Source organism: Meriones unguiculatus, chromosome 11, assembly GCF_030254825.1.
Source record: "Meriones unguiculatus strain TT.TT164.6M chromosome 11, Bangor_MerUng_6.1, whole genome shotgun sequence".
Classification (NCBI taxonomy): domain Eukaryota; kingdom Metazoa; phylum Chordata; class Mammalia; order Rodentia; family Muridae; genus Meriones; species Meriones unguiculatus.
In genome coordinates this window covers 28813539-28833656 of record NC_083359.1, presented here as the reverse complement: position 1 = coordinate 28833656, position 20118 = coordinate 28813539, and positions in this window count along the sequence as shown.

Below are 20118 nucleotides of genomic sequence, written 5' to 3'. Positions count from 1 at the left end.
ATGAAAACATTTCCTTTGAATATCAAGGTTTAGGGTAATAAGTAAAGAAAAACAGTCATACACCCTGGTTACTAAGACCTCGGTTAAGAGCTAGCCATATGTAAAATTAAAAGTATGAGAAAGAAATTTGTTCTAGTGTTGATGACTCACCTCAAGCTGTGGACACCGTGGCCACAGGACATAGAAAGCGTTTGGCTGGTAGAAAGACATCAGATCATAGGGGTGTGCAAATTTGAGGGCTCAGACATCTCCTGGGAGGTTTATATAAGAAAAGTGACTGTCACATGAAATGCCTCCGTGAACAGTTATTAAATGGACTGAGTGAAGACACTTGTAGAGTTTCTAACTGATGTATCGTCATATTTTAATGTGATTTTGATAAATTATTTAAGGTAAGAATTTTAGGAGCTGGAGATTCAGTATCGTATCCTTTTAAAGACAGCAAGGATGGTTTATTATTTGAGCTTCAAGTTCAGTTTCAAGTAATACCAGACTCTACTTGAGCAAGAGATTGTGGTTATGCTGGGTGTATTGAGACCACATGTAACACCTGTGCAATTCTGTGATTCTCCCCATCTGTTTACTGTGCTATAAAGAATATTGTAGACTGGCTGGTTTACATAATATATGTTAATTTCTCATGGTTCTGTTGTTTGGAAGGCTGAGATTGTGGTACTAGCATGGTCAAGTTCCCTGTGAGCATTTTCTTCCTGCTCGGGTCCTCACATGACCTTCTTCCCCACACAGTGTGTCTCCCCGCCTCTTTCTAACTTGACCGAACCTATAGTGAGAGCCCTTTTCTCACCTAATGTAACAATAGTTAATAACAAAGGCCCTGACTCTTAAGATCATTATGCTATGGATGAAGTTATCAATACGAACTCAGTCCATAGGAATGGCCTTTATTTTGTCCTTAAGGCGTTCAACAAACCATTGCACTAACTAAAATTCAAACCTACAAGTGACAGAAAGGAAATTCCTCAGAAGAATGACTTAAGCCACTTTTATGTCAACTTCCTTAGTAATTTGCTTTACCGTTCTTTTAAAGGATACCTGGACTCATTGATATGTTGACCTTCTGGGCCATTTGCTCACAGATCTTTAGCATTTATTCCATGATTTTGAGACAGTAGACTTAAGAAGATAACTTGAAAATCACCATTGCTCTTTTTTTTTTTTTAATGAAAACAAATAAATCCAAAAATTTGGATTGCATTCCTCATATCTGAAAATTCAAGTTCTGACCTGAGGTCTCCTGTGGAATATCTGTGTGGTTTGAGGAAACTATTATTTTTATGCTTTTATTTATAAAGCTGGGATAATGCCATCCAGCTCCTCCTCGTGAGACAATGATAGCCAAATAAAATAATAGAATGGAAAAATTTAGTAAAATATGTAATCTGTTTCATAAATGCAATGGGCTATTATTTTTTTTAAAGTAGGCTATATAAAATTAATTGTAACATTCCCTTAAGGAGTTTAAAATGTATGAGGAGGGAGATATGTGCTTTTGTGATATCTTTTGTGATGCTTTTGTGATAGGCAATTGTGATCAGGGAAAAGTGTGAAATTTGTATAGAAAATAAGTGTCAAGATCCTATAACTGGGCTCCCTCTGGCGGATCTATTGCTATCCAGTAAAACAATGTTTCCATTTAAAATTTCAATGAACTATATTACTAGTAGCTCATTTTGTTGAGGATATTATTTCCTGGCTTTTCTTTATCTCTTTTTTTCTCTCTCTCAGTGTGCAGGAAGTAAACATTGAAGGTAAGGTTGTAGCTGTGTTGGTCCGCAGGCAATGTGACGCCACCATGGAGAAACAGCTCTTTGAAACCTCTCTGGAGGTTCTGTGATAATCCCTGGTCTTCTCTGAGAGGCCTGTGCAGAGGTTCAACCCTTGCCTGCTTCCCTGGCCCCTGCTTGCAGCTGTCTCTGCGTTAGCTGCAGCTTATTGACATGCTGTTCCTGGCTGCTACCATGTCCATCTCATTTGGTCGTTCCTTTAATCTCCTATTTCAGTCTTATTTATTCTTTCACATGCCCACCTATCTAATAAAAGTATGACATATTAGTAGGGCTACGTGCAGCATCTCCTCAAACCTAGTGAAATATTGAAGCAACCAGGAAGCCATGTTCTCTGGTTAAAGGATTGCTTTCTCCTTTCTTTGTTTCTTTCTTTGTTTTTTCTTTGTTTCCTTCCTTCCTTCGTTCCTTCCTCCTTCCTTCCTTCCTTCCTTCCTTCCTTCCTTCCTTCCTTCCTTCTTTCTTTCTTTCTTTCTTTCTTTCTTTCTTTCTTTCTTTCTTTCTTTCTTTCTTTCTTTCTTCCTCTCTCTCTTTCCTTTTCTTTTAGTAATAGCAAGCCTAAGTGTATTGAATACATATATGCAGGCACCAGTTTAAACAGTTTCATAGGTGTATTTAACTCTCACAGCAGACTCAGAAGATGGACATCCTTTTTTATTTCATAAATTTAATCACTTTACAGCCCTATTTCAGCCTCTTCCCCCCCCCCATTTAAAAGATTACTAGTGACCCCTTGCACACAATATGCTTTAGAGTGCTGGTGAAGTTGGGTAACTTTATGAGGCTGTTCATTGCCTTTTCTCATTGCAGGATATTGTATGTTAATCTACGCCAAGGCGAGACTCTGCGTGCGTGTGCCCAGGATGTTTGTGGTATTTGAAAATGGCTAAAAATTGTTGGATGGTAGGCATTTCCCAAGCTTCCACATCTCTGCAGATGATGAGCGAGGGTCTTTGAGAACTCCACTGCAGCATCCCTTAATGAGCCTTTACCCCTGGAGCGTGCATCTAACTTCAGGTTCTCCAGCTGGGATTAGCAGCAGCCCTTCAGCAGAATCAGACAGTGCTTGGTAAGCTTTTTTCTTAAAAGCACAAAACAAACAAACAAACAAAAAAAAAGTATTTTTTTTTTTCAATCATGGAATCGTTAACGCAGCCCAGTCTGGCTTTAAAGTCATTGTCCTGTTTCAGCCTCCTGTGTGTTTCAGCCTCCTATGTGCTAGAATGACAGGTAAGTACCACGGGGCCGAGATTTGTAAAAAAATAAAAAATAAAAAAAAAAATAAAACCTTGGTTCCCTCTCTTTCTCTCCCTCACCCTACCCCAAAGCATACCTTCAGAAGTACGGAAATCTTGAAGTCAGGTGGCATTTATTGTGTGAATTTGAATGTTTCTAGGCCTCTATTAAATTAAGGGACATCATTTCATTTAAGTATATTAAAAGGCTTTACATGTGAAATAAGCAGAAGGCTCTAAATGTCATCTGAAATGAAGAAGACACTCAGTTGACATATATTTCCTATACCTTTGCAAATCATTTTCATGCCCTTTGGGTTCATTCATCATGATTTTTGAGACATAACTGTTCATAATTCCCACTGGCCAATGCTTTGCTTTAAAGCATTTTACAACTTTAATTCCATCAATGACATCACATCCCTTCACATCATAGGTACACATCCTGGAGAATCGCAAACACAGTGTTGACCAGCAAACTTAACAATGAAAAGCTAAATTAAACCAATCCAGCTCCTAGTCTTTTTAATAAATCTCTTGCAGTGAGAGTTTCTGGGTTAAATTAAGAGTTGCTTGAGGATAAAGTATTAATTTGGTTTTAACTTAGTACATTACAATGATGCATGCCATGTTATTAAACTCAGTTGCTTTTTTTTTGAACTCTGACTTGAGGACAAAGTTAATTTTTATCAAATGAAGGCATAAACCACAACAAAACAAGTGAAAGAGTATGAAAAATAGCACAGCTTTATGATAAATGTTTATTTAACCCATTAGAGCAAAGGTATGTCTTTAATGCACATGAAAGCATTATAGGCAAGTTGTTTTTAGCTTATTGATTTATTCAAATTACTTAATAGCATTCATCTGAGTCAAACCTATTGTCTGTAGCATTTTGTAAGTTGACTACATGACTTTATAATTCTTTTTACAAAGGATAAAAAGAGGAAGTCTGGCAATAGGAAACCTAAGTTTCAGTGGTTCATTTTGTTTGTTATTAAATATTTCCTGGCTGGGCTGGCAAAATGTCTCCACAGGCAAATGAGCCTACCACCAAGACTGCAGGAGCTTTATTGCCAGAGTCAACATGGTGTAAAGAAAGAACTGAGTCCCATGATATGTCTTTTGACCTCCACGGGCAAGTCCTCACACATGTATATACACTCAGGCATAAAAATTAAATAAAGTTAAAAACTGAAACTGCCCGGATAGCATACATTTTAAACTATTGAAATGATGGCTGGGATGATCACTGTGTCTCTTGCTTGTTTACTATGCAGGACCTTTAACACGATCTTCACGACTCTCCTGTTAAAACGTGCTTCTGTCTTACCGTTACCAACCTCAGGGTTAAAACAGCAGCAGTACCAGCAGTAGCAGCAACAACAACAAGAAGAAAAATTGTATTCCAGCACCTACTAAAAACCAAGGGTGAATGAAAAGCAGAGCCTGCATTCACCTGTATCACATGTTTTTCTCAGAAAAACATTGAACTTTAGTTCTATGATTTTTCTATATGTGTAATTTTGAGAAGAAGCCAAAGTACAAACCTTATCGATGTAATATCTATTTTATTATCCACAGAAAATTAAAAATATATTCTTTTATAGAACAAAGATTGAGCGTCATTGGCTTGGTTTTATCTGCTTTTCTCTTCCCTCTTTGGAGACAAAAACTTGCTATATGATTTGTGGATCTGTGATCTGTTGCTTCAGCCTGGGATTGGAGGCATGCGCCACCATTCTCGGCTTTGATTCTCTTCCTCTTGGTTTCATTAGGTAGAAAAAAGGTTGTATAGCTGATTTAAATTCAAGTGTCTTTTCAACTTTTCTATCTATTCTCGTTCCTATCCACAGCAGCCTTGCTTGATCTTTTTATATGCATAAAGGACTAGATTATCTCCAAGTGTTTATTTTTTTTCCAGAGCATTTCCTTATTCCCTGCACATTTTTGCTCCCTGATTATTGAAGATGCTCTTTCCTCCTCTGTCATTCCCCTATGTAGACATCTCTTTGAACTGTATTATAGTTCAAGTGTCAGTTTGTGAGAAGTTTCCTGGGAAGCTTTTACGAACATCTGTTTCTTGTACCGTGGTAAATTTATTGCTCAGTGAATGATGCTTCCACACAATGTTGCATCACATTTATTTATTTCAATGCTTGTCTCTGGTCATTCGATATTTGCAGAGAGAAGAAACCCAGTTTGCTATATACCAAATATCCACTGTTGTGTGTGATACTTTCAGTTTATCCGGGATTAAGTGCAATTCCTGTTCTGGATGAGACTACTCTCCTTGCAGGAGCATGAGCCAAACTCCCAGGCTGCCCACCAGAATTCTTTGGCAGAGAAGATATGTAGCAATTCAGAGGCAGACACCAAGGGGGTGAGGGAGGGCCATAGCTCTGTGTTTTTTCTGCCTGTGTTCATTATGTTAGCTCAGTTCAAGTCTAGACAACCATGTTTGCTTCTCTTATTCTTCTGGCATTAGCATTGGCATAGGGAAAGCATTGTCTGAAAGGAAGGGGCAGAGCAGACCTTTGACATTAATAAGTATCTCAAGTTGTAGCGCATTTCTTTCCCACAGCCTCTAACACAGACTAATTGACCATCACGTTTTCCCAGAAGCCAGCTTTGGATCTTTTTTTAATGCTCATGATGAAGGCAGGGCCATCTCATTGACCTTCATATCCCCTGTCTACCAAGCAGTATGGCCTCAGATACTTGTCAAACAAATAGCCTAGAGAGAGGGCGACTATAAAGGATGGTACATAAGCTCACTTTTCATTGATAGCTAACATTCTGAGACAAAGGCTGCCAAATGCACCACAGCTTTCTTGGCTAATAGAACGCTCATAAATAAAGTGAAGGCTAACGGGACACCACATTGGTACCTTTTTCATTTTACATTTTATGCAGGTGAGGCAAACACCATGCTAGGGATCTCTGTTATTTTTTTTTTTTTCACCTCTGGTTGAACTTGGAGTTCACTCTGTATTTTCTCAGCCTGGTCAGACATCTCATCAAGATCAATGGCTGCTCTCAGCACAATATTCTTGCCTGATTCTTAAAGATTATAGGTTGTGAAAATGATTTTATTCACGACCAGCGTCATTTGTTGTTACGTATGAGACTGGCTGAAGATACTGTTGTGTTTCTTTTCTGGTTTTACGAAGAGATGCTTAGAAAATTATATAAAGTACTGTACCAAGAAGACCAGTTACCAAAAGTTTAATGAACATTTAATACACTCCATTGTTTGTACCAACTGCTTTACTTCAGCTTCCCTGTGATGTAGAAAGGAAACTTCAAAGAAAGCATGAAAAATCACCGTAGGTGCTTAGACTCAGAACTGTTTATCTACCTTCAAAGCAGGATTTTTTTTTCTATGAGACCCAAATCTGTGAAGGCAATTTTACTTTGGTTGCTTCGAAATGCAATTTCACAGGAAATCTTTGTAGTAGATATAACATTCTCTAAATTAGGAAGATCTTGAGGACTATGGAGCTTTATAAATAAAAGGATGGATAGGAGCTCTGCTTCTGGGAAAGTGATTTTCTGAAAGTCTTAGGTTTTATATGTAGGTTAAACTTGATCTCTATTGTTTCATATTTACCTGGTAGCCAAGAGAGAAGCCATCACTGAAAATGTGTGTATTAATTTTGACTCTCCTGATACTTATATAGTAATATATGAGTGCATAGTAGACAATTTCTACAGATGGGACTAATCGAAAATCAGCAATTGACCTTATTTTGCAAGAATCTATTTACATGAGCTTAGAGCCCAAGATAAGATTCACGTTTAGAAATCAAGCTATTATTGAGACAATGTCTAATAACAACTACAGAGGAAAATGCAGTATTGGGCTTGATTAAAAACACGAGACTGGAAATTTTTATCAGGAATGACTAGAAACTGAAATACTGTTTTGAGAGATGGTACAGCAGCTACGAGGGCTTGCTATTCTTCCAAAGGATTCAAGTATGATTTCAAATATCCATTTTGGGTGGTTCACAGCTGCTTGTAACTCTGGCTCCAGAGGATATGACAGCTTTCTCCAGCCTTTGCACCTTTGCAGGTACCATTCCACATGTGGCAAGCACACACACATACAAAAATAAAAATAAATCTTAAAAAAAAAGGAAAAAGAAATTGAAGTAGTGAAACACTTGACCAAGAATAACAATAATAATTGGGAGCTCGTTTTCTTTCCCATGACAAGATCCACCGAATCGATTAATTCTGTAATATCATGGTTAGTGCCTCTGCAATTCTACTTTGCCTTTTTGTGTGATGAAATCGGGTTCCACAGGCAGAGTTCCCATGTTTCAGTGAATGGCCATATACTATGCACACACTGGCAACCCCAATGGACTCAGAGGTTCACAAAAAGAGTACATGAAGTTAGAGGTGAGAGCTAGTGGAAAAGATGTGGGAGGAATTGCAGGAGATGGAAGGGTGGGTGGGTTGTATTTGATCAAAACACAGTCTGTATATGTATGTATGAAATTCTATAAAAATAGGAGTGCCAACTATGGAAACAAATGTGCATTTGCACTCTAAGAATTTTTGGTCATTTGGTGCTCTTTCATTAGAAAAAAAAAACATTTTTTGTTTCTTGAAATTCTCTGAACCTACTTCTGCTCATATGTCATTGCAAGAACTATGCCTTCTGGCCATCTATTGCTACAGTGTAAACTTTTACGTTTCTTACAAAGAAAGCTGATAAATTGAACTTTTTGTTTTCTAGCCATTTCCTTTGGGGGGGTTCTTTTTTAATTTTTAATTTTTTATTATTAGTTACATTTTATTAACTCTGTATCCCAGCTGTATCTGCTCCCTCATTCCCTCCCAAACCCTCCCTCCTTCCCTCCCTCATCTCCTCCCTCCCTCCCTCATCTCCTCCCAAGTCCACTGATTGGGGAGGACCTCGTTCCCTTTCATCTGATCTTGTTTTATCAGGTATCTTCAGAACTGGCTACAAAGTCTTCTCTGTGGCCTAGCAGGACTGCTTTCTAGCCATTTCTAAGGATGCCAGTATAGAAAAAGAAAGAAAGAAAGAAAGAGAGAGAGAGAGAGAGAGAGAGAGAGAGAGAGAGAAAGCATTTGGATAGCAATCAGTTGTTTTTGTGTAGTATGTCAGATTTATAGTTACTGGAGGGGTAGTGAGATGTATCAACCGGTTGAAAAGCTTGCTGCCAAGATTGAGGAAGAGGAACTGAGTTGGACATTCAGGACCTGCGTCATACAAGGAGAGAATCAACTTTTGAAAGTTGTTTCTGGATTCTACAAGCAAAATGGTGTGTGTGCATTCCCCATAAATAAGCGTTCTTAAAAACGACTGAAAAGCATGTAGTTTGGATTCATAGAAAACAGATTTAAAATGACTATTACCAATAGAAAGAAAACAAGAAATAGTTTTTGGCTTAGCAAATCTTAGTCTGTATTACATTTTATATCTCCCTAACGTTCCACATACTAGGAACCAAAAGAAAAAAAATGCATTTTACCTTTAAGCTAAGAATGTAGAATTTACATTTTTAAATATAAAATTCTTTTTTCTTTTTTTGAGAATCACACAAGTACTGTAGCTGCATAATTTTCCACTCTTTCTGCTTCCCCTTTTAATTCCTCCTGTGTCTCTCCTACCTCCTTTCAAATTTATGACTTATTTTTGTGAGAGATCAGATACTTATCAAGGGCAGGTCAGTAGGTTGCCCTTGGTAACATAGCCACTATATGCATTTGCAGTAGAGCCTGTGCTTATTAGGCTCCAAGCAAGAGAAAATTAATTACACCATTCTGCTCAACTCTTTACACTAACTTTCCCAACACTGTTTTCAACAGATGGGGCTTTTTTCCTTTCCTGTGTCGACCTCTTCTACATCTGACTTATCCAGTCAGTGTGCGATATCACTCAGTGTGTTACAGATGGTTAGTGATGAAAAGGAGAAACAAGGGTTTGCTACACTACAAAAGGAAGCGAATGACTTCATCTTCACTCTGTCTCAGATCACTGCCACAAATCGGTGATTTCCAACCATTCCATATAAAGAGATCTTTAAAATACTCAATAATTGATAATTATTGATTTATTTTTATGTAAGGAGCAGAGTAATGCTAATATGCCAACTTTGAGAGAAACTGGAAAAGTCAACTAGAATTGGAAGAACCCTTTAGAATAACTTTTGGCTTCCAATATGAGATCTTTTTATATGAAATGGTTGGATTGACTGATTCTACTTGTCATCAAGCCACAACTCCTGAAAACTCAAAAAGACAAAATTTACAAATTGCTTACCTAAGTCCTTATTTAGTAAACTGCAATAAAGTTTTATCTCCTGTTTTTGTGTTTAACCCAAATTCTCAAGGGTGCTTTATTTCTAAAATTGAACATCATGGTTTTTGGATCTTTCTCTTCAGTTTTAAAGACATGCTTTAATTGTAAAATGTTGATCTGTGAAATTGAGTTAGTAATTTTGGTTAATTGGCATATCACACCTAAACAAGGCATAATTATGAGAGATAATTAGTGTTATTAATTAAATAATTAAGTCATAATTATTAGAGAGATTATTAGATATTTCATTTAAACTATTGGAAGAAAGGGACAAAGAAAGGAGAACATATGTGGTGAAAATTAGTTGATTAATGTGATTTTGGAAAGATTTTAAGAATAGAACCATGTGTACCAACCATCAACTATTGTCAGAATACTGCTGCATAACAATTGCAAAATGAAGCTTTTAAAAGACAGAGTAATTTTTTTTAATGAGTCTGTGGACTGATAAAGTGGTCCTGTCAATACAGGCTGTAGTTAACCTGAGTTGTGCTAGGTCACGCATTCGCAATTTTACAAATAACAATTTCAATCAGGATGGATTTAATTTGAACAGTTTTGCTTTCTCCAGACCTGCTCAAATTTTGTTACCAGAGTGGCTTAGTCATTCTCACTTGGTGGTGGCAAGAGGCTGGGAGTGAACCACCTCAGTTGTGCAAGGCATTAAACAAACATAAGCACAAGTTCTCAAAGCCTCTGCTTCCAACACACTGACTGGTATCTCACACTGGCTGGATAAGTAAGTCAGAGGGAGAGCCAGTGCAGAAGAGGTCGACACAGTGCAGGAAAAAGCCTCATCTGTCAAAGTCAGTGTCTGGACAGTTAATGTAAATAGTTGAGCAGAACGGTATAATTTTTTTTCTCTCTTTCCTGGCATCTAACAAGCACAGGCTCTATTATTCTCTGGATTACTTTTTTGGGCAGTCCTAGTTACAGTATTGCTGAGTGGCTATTGGATTATGAAGCTAGCTTATATGTCATCTAGTTTGCTTATTTCTTCAAATGATAATGACTACTCTTGGAACTGACACTGAAAAATTTTACTTTTTTCTTTGGAAAAAAATGAGTATTATAATTAATTGACACATCCATATTGTAAGCTTTTATGTTTCTTATCAAATATGAAGCCACCCTCTCTGTTTCATACAGCAGTTATTATCTTTGATTAAAATGAAGCACTGTCAAGGAGAGAAAAAAAATCTATTATTTGTGGGAGTAGATTATGCTAGACAAATGAAGCAGAAACTGTCTAGGAACCGGAATCAGTTCTATGCCAGTGAAGTGTAGACATCAGACTAGACCTCTAAGCAAAGCTTTCCTGATTTAGAATGGAATTTGTATTGCACCGAGATGTTGACAAACTTTGCCCTATGGCGGACCTCAGTATCACTTTGTCATAATTGCTTATCTATTTACAGCTATAAAAAGGCCCTGCTGCTATTAAAAAAGTCACACCCTTGAGTCAGAATTTAAAAACAAAAAGGGTTAAAAACTGCCTTATATAAGCAGATGCTTACTCTGGCAAACACAAAAATCTCATACTGTACAGTTTAAGAAAGAGGCAGAGTTTTCCTAAGGCAACTTGTGTTTTCCAAGGCATATGTTGGAAAACTGCATTTGCCTCGACTCCCCATTTAATTATTACTGTTTATAATCTTGCTGCCACAAATTAGAAAAACATCGAGGCTGAAATTTTAACCTGGAGTTAACACGTAGGGAATCCAAGCGAAGTTCCAAACCCTGGCAATTATTTCCACAGAAGACAAGAAAATGCAAATGAGCACCGTGTGTGAGCTTATGAAAGATCTCTAGCAGCCATCTGTTAAAATAGTTCAAAAGCAAAAGTTTTGCCTAGTTATTGACTGGTTTTAATAAGCTCGAATGCTGCTAGTTCACCAGCAAGGAATGTCAATCTGAAGTTGACTCTTCATTAGATTTCAATCAGTGCTCCGTGATCAGTGTCAGATTACAGAGGCTCATGAGGAGCAGCAGGTAGAGCAGATGCTGAACATTAAATTAGCAAAACAACAAGCCAAGATTCGCCTTGCAGGCTCCGATTCCTCCTTGCCATCCTCCCACACTTAAAAATCAGAATCAGGAAGTGCTGGGACAGACTGCAGTTACATGGTACAGAGGCCTCTCAGTGCTTTTCACCTTGAGTTGTTTGTGTATTGCTTCACGCGACAGCTTCCTATGAGCAAATAGCTGGCGTAGGCGATGTCTTCTAAAGAATATTTATCCTTTCTCAAGAACAGATTACTTGGGAAATTCATAACTCGAGTATTGCTGCTTCTATTTAAAAGAGAATTTCCTTTTTTTGCTTTTTGCTGTTTTTATAATACCCATTTCTGTAGTCCTCTGGGTATGTGTGTGCATGCATGCATGTGTGTGTGATTTTCTCACTCTTTTCTTCTCTGCATGTCATATTCAGGGCTCAATCACTGAGCTGTGTATCTGCCTCACTGCACCGATCCTCTATCAAGTGGTGATCGGCTAGCAGAAAGAGAAAGTATAAATATCTCTAGTCTTTTATGGAAGGATATTAGTTTATATATTCAGATATTGAGAAATTAAGAGTCTTTTATTTCCACTTCATATCCTGCTCTAGAGCCATAAATTATGATCCTTAAGCTAACTGGTTGAATTTTATTATTTTACCATTTTAAATGATGGTATTTTCTATTGAAAAAATGACATGAAAAGAGGACAAATGTGCTTGCAATAATTCCCAGAACATGGCCTGAAAGAAATAGAGGCTTTGTACAACTGACATCACTTAGCAGCAGAAGAATGCTGAGCTAGCTAACTTTCTACTCTTGATTGCTAACATTATCACTCCAATTATAGAGGTGAATGCCAACTCTTAAAAAGGGACAGCTATACTTTTATAGATACCATGTCATCTATTATAAATGAAAAAATAAAATAGTTACATCCACGACTTCAGTTAAATTTTCTTTGCTAAAATTTTGAAACAGAAAAAAAAAAACATTTTAACATTCAGAACAAGGAAGACTTTATTGAATATATGATTTGCCATTTTGGTGTTGTAACCAAGAAATTAAAATAGGCTATGATATTGTTACGAAGAATATAAAATAGGCTATGGTATTGTTGCCAAAAATAAAATAACAACGGTATCGTTACAAAAACAAATTAAAATAGGATATGGCATTGTTACCAAGAACACATATATATTATATTTAATAAAAGAAAGTTTATCCATATCTGAAAATGCAGTAAACATTCCTGCTGTCACTATCTATAAAGACTGAGAAGTTTGAGCTAGAGGCATGACTCAGTAGTTAAGAACCAGGGTTGCTTTTCCAGAGGGCCTGGGTCAAATTCTTAGTGCCCACATGGTGGCTCACAATTGTCTACTCTAGTCCCAGGGATTCTGATGCCCTCTTTCTGGCCTCCAGTGGCACCAGTGATACAAGTGCATATATGTGTATATGCAAAAAAAAAATACTCAGACACTTAAAATAAAGGTTAATAAATCTTTTTTTTTCTTTTTAAGATTGTTAAGTTTAACATTATCATACTTTCTAAAATTAAAAAAAAAACATTAGGCTTGTTTCCTGTCTTAATGGTGGTCACATAACAGTTGAAAATCCAGGAAGTAAAAATTAAAATGAGACTATTACAATAACCATAACAGTATAGCTACATGGGGGAAAGTTCTAATCAGGCTGGGTACAATATACTCCAAATTCTGCTTTACTTGTAATACAGCATCCTAGTTCCTTAGGTCAGGGACACTGCTGGGCTGTAAAGATGTCCCCGAGGGATGGAACAAGGTGATGGGCTTCTTTATTGAGATGAACAGAAACATCATGGTGTGGTAAGTCTGATATGTGCTGACTGTCAAAAGTGTTATTATGAAGCTACTTGCCCCCCACCCAAAAAATTTGAAAGCCACATTGAATGGATTTTCTCAAAAGAGTGAGATTCACTGCTTTTCAGCTTCTTTAGTTCTTTATATATACTGGATATGAGTCCTCTGTCAGATAAAGGGTTGGTGAAGATTCTTTCCCAATCTGTAGGTGGTCGCTTTGTTTTGATGACGGTGTCCTTTGCTTTACAGAAGCTTTTCAGTTTCATGAGGTCCCATTTGTTGACTGTTGCTCTTAGAGCCTGTGCTGTTGGTGTTCTGTTCAGGAAGTTTTCCCCTGTACCAATGAGTTCTAGGGTATTTCCCACTTTTTTTTCAAGCCGATTTAACGTGTCTGGTTTTATGTTGAGGTCTTTGATCCAATTGGACTTCAGTTTTGTGCAGGGTGACAAGTATGGATCTATTTTCATTTTTCTACATGTAGACATCCAGTTAGACCAGCCCCATTTGTTGAAGATGCTATCTTTTTTCCATTGTATGGTTTTGGCGTCTTTGTCAAAGATCAGGTGTCCATAAGTGTGTGGGTTTATTTCTGTGTCCTCTGTTCGGTTCCATTGATCCACCATTCTGTTTCTATGCCAGTACCATGCAGTTTTTAAAACTGTTGCTCTATAGTACAACTTAAGATCAGGGATGGAGATACCTCTGGAAGATCTTTTATTGTAGAGGATTGTTTTAGCAATTCTGGGTTTCTTGTTATTCCATATGAAGTTGAGAATTTTTCTTTCCAGGTCTGTAAAGAATTGTGTTGGTAATTTGATGGGCACTAAAGAAGCTGAAAAGCAGCAAACCAAGTAATCCACTTAAAAAATGGGGAACAGAGCTAAACAGAGAATTCTCTGTAGAGGAATACCGAATGGCAGAGAAGCACTTAAAGAAATGCTCAACCTCACTAGCCATTAGGGAAATGCAAATCAAAACAACCCTGAGATTTCACCTTACACCCATGAGAATGGCCAAGATCAAAAACTCAAGTGACAACACATGCTGGAAAGGTTGTGGAGAAAGGGGAACCCTTCTCCACTGCTGGTGGGAATGTAAACTTGTACAACCACTCTGGAAATCAATCTGGCGCTTTCTCAGACAACTAGGAATAGCGCTTCCTCAAGATCCAGCCATACCACTACTGGGCATATATCCAAAAGAGGCTCAAGTACACAAAAAGGACATTTGCTCAACCATGTTTGTAGCAGCTTTATTTGTAATAGCCAGAAGCTGGAAACAACCCAGATGCCCCTCAACTGAAGAATGGATGCAGAAATTGTGGTACATCTACACAATGGAATATTACTCAGCAATGAAAAATAAGGAAATCATGAAATTTGCAGGTAAATGGTGGGATCTGGAAAGGATCATCCTGAGTGAGTTGTCCCAGAAGCAAAAAGACACACATGGTATATATACTCACTCATATAGACATACAACATAGGACAAACCCACTAAAACCTGTGCATCTAAAGAAACTAAGCAAGAGAGAGGACCCTAACTAAAATGTCCAATCCCCATCCGGAAAGGCAAAGAGGATGGACATCAGAAGAAGAGGAAAACAGGAAACAACCTAGGAACCTACCACAGAGGGCCTCTGAAAGCCTCTGCCCTTCAGACTATCAAAGCAGATGCTGAGCCTGATGGGCAACTGTTGGGCAGGTGAACGGAATTTTAGGTAAGAACTGGGAAATAGTAAGAGCTGGAGAGGACAGGGTCTCCACAAGGAGAGCAACAGAACAAGAAAATCTGAACACAGGGAACTTCCCAGAGACTCATACTCCAACCAAGGAATATTCATGGAGATAACCCAGAACCCCTGCACAGATGTAGCCCAGGACAGTTCAGAGTCCAATTGGGTTACATAGTAATGTGAAGAGGGACTGCCTCTGACATAATCTGATTGGCCTGCTCTTTGATCACCTCCCTCTGGGGGGGAGCAGCCTTACCAGGCCATAGTAGAGGACAATGCAGCCACTTTTGATGTTAACTGACAGACTAAGATCAGAAAGGAGAGGAGAACCTCCCCTATTAGTGGACTTGGGGAGTGGCATGCAAGCAGAGGGAGGAGGGAGGGAGGGACTGGGAGGGGAGGAGGGAGGGGCTTATGGGGGGATGCAGAATGAATAAAGTATAATTGATGAAAAATTAAAAAAAAAGAGTGAGATTCACAAGCATGACTGTAAACACCATAAATCTCATGTGCTCTTAAAGATAAAGTTTCTATTCTTTTTTCTTTTTTAATTAATTAATTTTTTTAATTTATTACAATATATCCACTTTGTATCTCAGCTGTAGTCACCTCCCTCTTCTCCTCCCAATCCCGCCCTCCCTCCCTCATCTCCTCCCATGCCCCTCTCCAAGTCCACTGATGGGAGAGGTCCTCCTTCTCTTCCATCTGACCCTAGTCTATCAGGTTTTATCAGGACTGGATGCATTGTCTTCCTCTGTGGCCTGGTAAGGCTGCTCCCCACTCAGGGAGAGGTGTGTGTTTGGTTTTATGTTGAGGTCTTGGATCCATAGGGACTTTAGTTTTGTGCAAGGTGATAAATATGGATCTATTTGCATTTTCTACATGTAGACATTCAGTTAGACCGGCACCATTTTTTTGAAGATACTGTATGTTTTCCATTGTATGTTTTTTGCTTTTTTGTCAAAAATCAAGTGTCTGTATGTATGTGGGTTTGATCGTGGGTTTTTGATTTGATTCCAGATCCTTCAGTTCAATGACATTTTTATTGCTGTTGCTTTACAGTACAGCTTGAGATCAGGCATAAAGATACCTCCTAAAGACCTTTTATTATACAGCATGGTTTTAGATATTCTGAGTTATTCTTTTTCCATATGAAAGTGAGAATTGTTTTGTCAATTTCTGTAAAGAATTGTGTTGGCATTTTGATGGGAATTGCATTGAATATGTAGATTGCTTTTGGTAGGATAGATATTTTTACTATGTTGATCCTACCTATCCATGATCATGGGAGTTCTTTCAATCTTCTGATATCTCTCAATTTTTTTCTTCAGAGATTTGGAGTTTTTTTTCATACAAGTCTTTCACTTGCCTGGTTAGCATTACACCAAGGTACTTAATGATATTTGTGGCTATTGTAAAAGGTATTGATTCCTTAATTTCTTACTCAGCCCTTTTGTCTTTTGAATGCAGGAGGACTACAGATTTTTTTTTCTTCAGTTAATTTTGTATCCAGCCACTTTGCTGATGGTGTTTATCAGTTGAAGGAGTTCTCTGGTAGAATTTTAGGGGTCACTCATGTATGCTATCATATCATCTGCAAATAGTGACACTTTGATTTCTTCCTTTCCAATTTGTATTTCCTTGATCTCCTTTTGTTTTCCTATTGCTCTAGTTAGGACTTCTAGTACTATGTTGAAGAGATATGGAGAGAGTAGGCAGCCTTTCCTTGTCCTGATTTCAGTGGGATTTTTGTCTTTTTAGTTTGATGTTGGCTATAGGCTTGGTGTGTATTGCCTTTACTGTGTTTAGGTATGTGCCTTGTCGATCTCTCTCAAACTTTAAACATGAATGCTTTTTCAGTATCTAAGGAGATGATCATGTGCTTTTTTGTTTCTTCTCAGTTTGTTAATAAAGTAGATTACATTGATGGATTTTTGTATATTGAACCACCCTTGCATGTCTGGGATGAAGCCTAAGTGGTCATGGTGGATGACATCTTTGATATGTTCTTGTATTCAATTTGTGTGTTTTTTATTGAGTACTTTTTGCATCAATGTTCATAAGAAAATTTGGGTTTTTTTGCAGTTTAGGTATCAAGGTGAGTGTGACCTCTTAAAATGAGGTTGGTAATGTTCCTTCTGTTTCTGTTTTGTGGAATAGTTTAAAAAGAATTGGTATTAGGTCTTTGAAGGTCTGGTAGAATTCTGTGCTGAAACCATCTGGTTTATTTGGATGGAGACTTTTGATTATAGCTTTTTTCTTTGGGGATATAGGACTATTTAATTGATTTACCTGATCTTGATCCAGCTTTGCTAAATGGAATCTACCATTTTCCATTTCATTTAGATTTACAAATTTTGTTGCTTATAGATTTTTGAAGAAGGACCCGATGATTGCTGGGATTTCCTCAGTGTCCGTTGTTATGTCCCCCTTTTAATTTCTGATTTTTTTTTCCTTTTTTGATTTGGATATTGGCTCTCTGCCTTTTAGTCAGTTTGGCTAAGGGGTTGTCTCTTTTGTTGATTTTTCTCAAAGAACCAGCTCTTGGTTTTGTTGATTCTAGAATTGTTCTCTTTGTTTCTAATTTATTGATTTTACCTCTGAGTTTGATTTTTTTCCCAGTTGTCTACTCCATTTAGGTGTGTCTGCTTCTTCTTTTTATTATATTTTTCTAGTGCTTTCAGGTATGCCATTAAGTTGCTTGTATGAGATGTCTCGATGTTTTTATGAAGGCACCTAGCGCTATGAACTTTCCTCTTTTTACTGCTTTCGTTGTGTTCCATAAGTTTAGGTAATTTGTACCTTCATTTCTATTGAATTCTCAGAAGTCTTTCATTTCGTTTTTTATTTCTTCCCTGACCAGCTATCATTGAGTAGAGAGTTGCTCACTTTCCAATCGTGTGTAGGTTTTTTGCTCTTTCTTTTATTGCTGAGGTCTAGTTTTAGACCATGGTGGTCTAATATAATACAAGGGATTATTCCAACCTTTTGTATCTGTAGAGACTTGCTTTGTGCCTGACTATATGGTCAATTTTGTAGAAGGTTCCATGAGGTACTGAGAAGAAGGTATACTCTTTTGTGTTTGAGTGAAAAGTTCTGTAGACGTCTATTAGGTCCATTTGATTTAAGAACTCTGTGAGTGTCATTATTTCTCTGTTCAGCTTATGTCTCAATGATTTGACTCTTGGTGAGAGTGGGGTGTTGAAGTTTCACACTATTAATGTGTGGGGATGATGTGTGATTTAAGATTTAACAATGTATCTTTTAAAAATGTGGGAGTCCATGTGTTTTGAGCATAGATGTTCAGGATTGTGATGACCTCCTGGTGGATTTTTCCCTTGATGAGAATAATGAGTTTCTCCCCATCTTTTTGTTTAATTTTGTTTGAAAGTTCATTTTATTAGATATTAGGATAGCTACTCCAGCTTTCCTCTTGGGTATGTTTTCTTGGAAAACATACTTCTAGCCTTTTACTCTGAGGTAGTATCTATCTTTGTTGCAGAGGTGTTTTTTTGTTGTTGTTGTTTTGTTTTGTTTTTTGAATGGAGTAGAAAGTTGGATCCTGCTTCCACAACCATTCAGTTAATCTGTGTCTTTTTATTGGAGAGTTGAGTCCATTGATGTGGAGGGATATTAATGACCAATGATTGTTAGTTCCCTTTATTGTGGAGTTGTTGGTAATGGTTTGTTGGTGTGCTTGTTTTCTTTTGCTTTTTTGTTGTGAATGTATCTTTATCTTTTCTTATTTGTAGTTGATCCTGTTGGGGTGGAGTTTTCCTTCTAGTATCTTCTGTAGGGCTGTGTTGCTGCATAGATATTGTTTAAATTTAACTATGTCATGTAATATTTTGTTTTCTCCATCTACACTGATTAAAAGTTTTGCTGGGTATAGTAGTCTGGATTGGCACCTGTGGTCTCTTAGTGTCTGCTTGACATCTGCACAAGCCTTTTTAGCTTTCTGGCTTTCATAGTCTCTGTTAAGAAGTCTGGTGTGATTCTGATAGGTCTGCCTTTATTTGTTACTTGCCCTTGCTGCTGTTAATATTTTTGTTGTTGTTCTGTAGATTTCATGTGGCAGGAGGTATTTATTTTCTAGTCTAGTCTATTTGATGTTCTGTAATCCTCTTGTATGTTTAAGGGCATCTTTCTTAAGGTTGTGCACATTTTCTTCTATGATTTTCTTGAAAATATTTTCTGGACCTTGGAGCCTGGAATCATCTTTCTCGTCTTTCTGTTATTCTTGGGTTTTGTCTACTCATGGTGTCCTTGATTTCTTGGATGTTTTGTCAGGAACTTTTCCATTTTTCTGTTTTCTTTGAGAGATGTATCAATTTCTCCAGTTGTATCTTCAGTGCCTGAGAGTATCTCCTCCATCTCTTGTATTCTGTCAGTGATGCTTACTTTGTGGTTCCTGATCACTTTTCTAAGTTCTCCAATTCCAGGCTTTTTCCCTTTGTGTTTTCTTTATTGATTCTAATTTTCTTTTCATGTCTTAAAAGATTTTATTCATTTCCTTCACCTGTTTGATTATGGATTCCTGCCTGTCCATCATGGCCTCTATTTTTTTGTTTGTTTACTCTTTATATATATCTAATAGCTGCACAATCATAGATATAAGATCATTTTCCTGTATTTCAGCTGCATTAGAATATCCACTGATTTTTGAGCATTGTGAAGTCATGATGTCCTGATTTTCATTGATTGTATTTTTTTCTTTATGATTTTATTAATCACAGGTTATTTACTTTTTATCCCTGCCATAGCACACTCCCTCATCACCTCCCTGCTCCTCTCTAAGTCCTCTCGTAGGGGAGGTCCTCCTCCCTTTCCATCTGACCCTAGTTTATCAGGTCTCATCAGGACTGGCTGCAATGTTCTCCTCTGTGGCCTAGAAAGGCTACTCCTCCCTAGGGGTTGGAGGGGGTGTCAAAGAGTCTACCACGGAGTTCATGTCATGCCAGCCTCTAGCTATCTTGTTTTCTGTATCCTTGACTGTTCCTGGAGCATGTACTACAGACAGGGTCCTCCTGTCTCTGGAGTCTCTAGCAATACAGGAAGATGAGAGATGTCCAGGAGCTCAGAAATGGATGCTAGAGATTTATATGCAGCTAAGGAAGGAAGGATGCAGGAGGACAGATCTCCAAGCCTAGTGTTGCTTCGTTTTC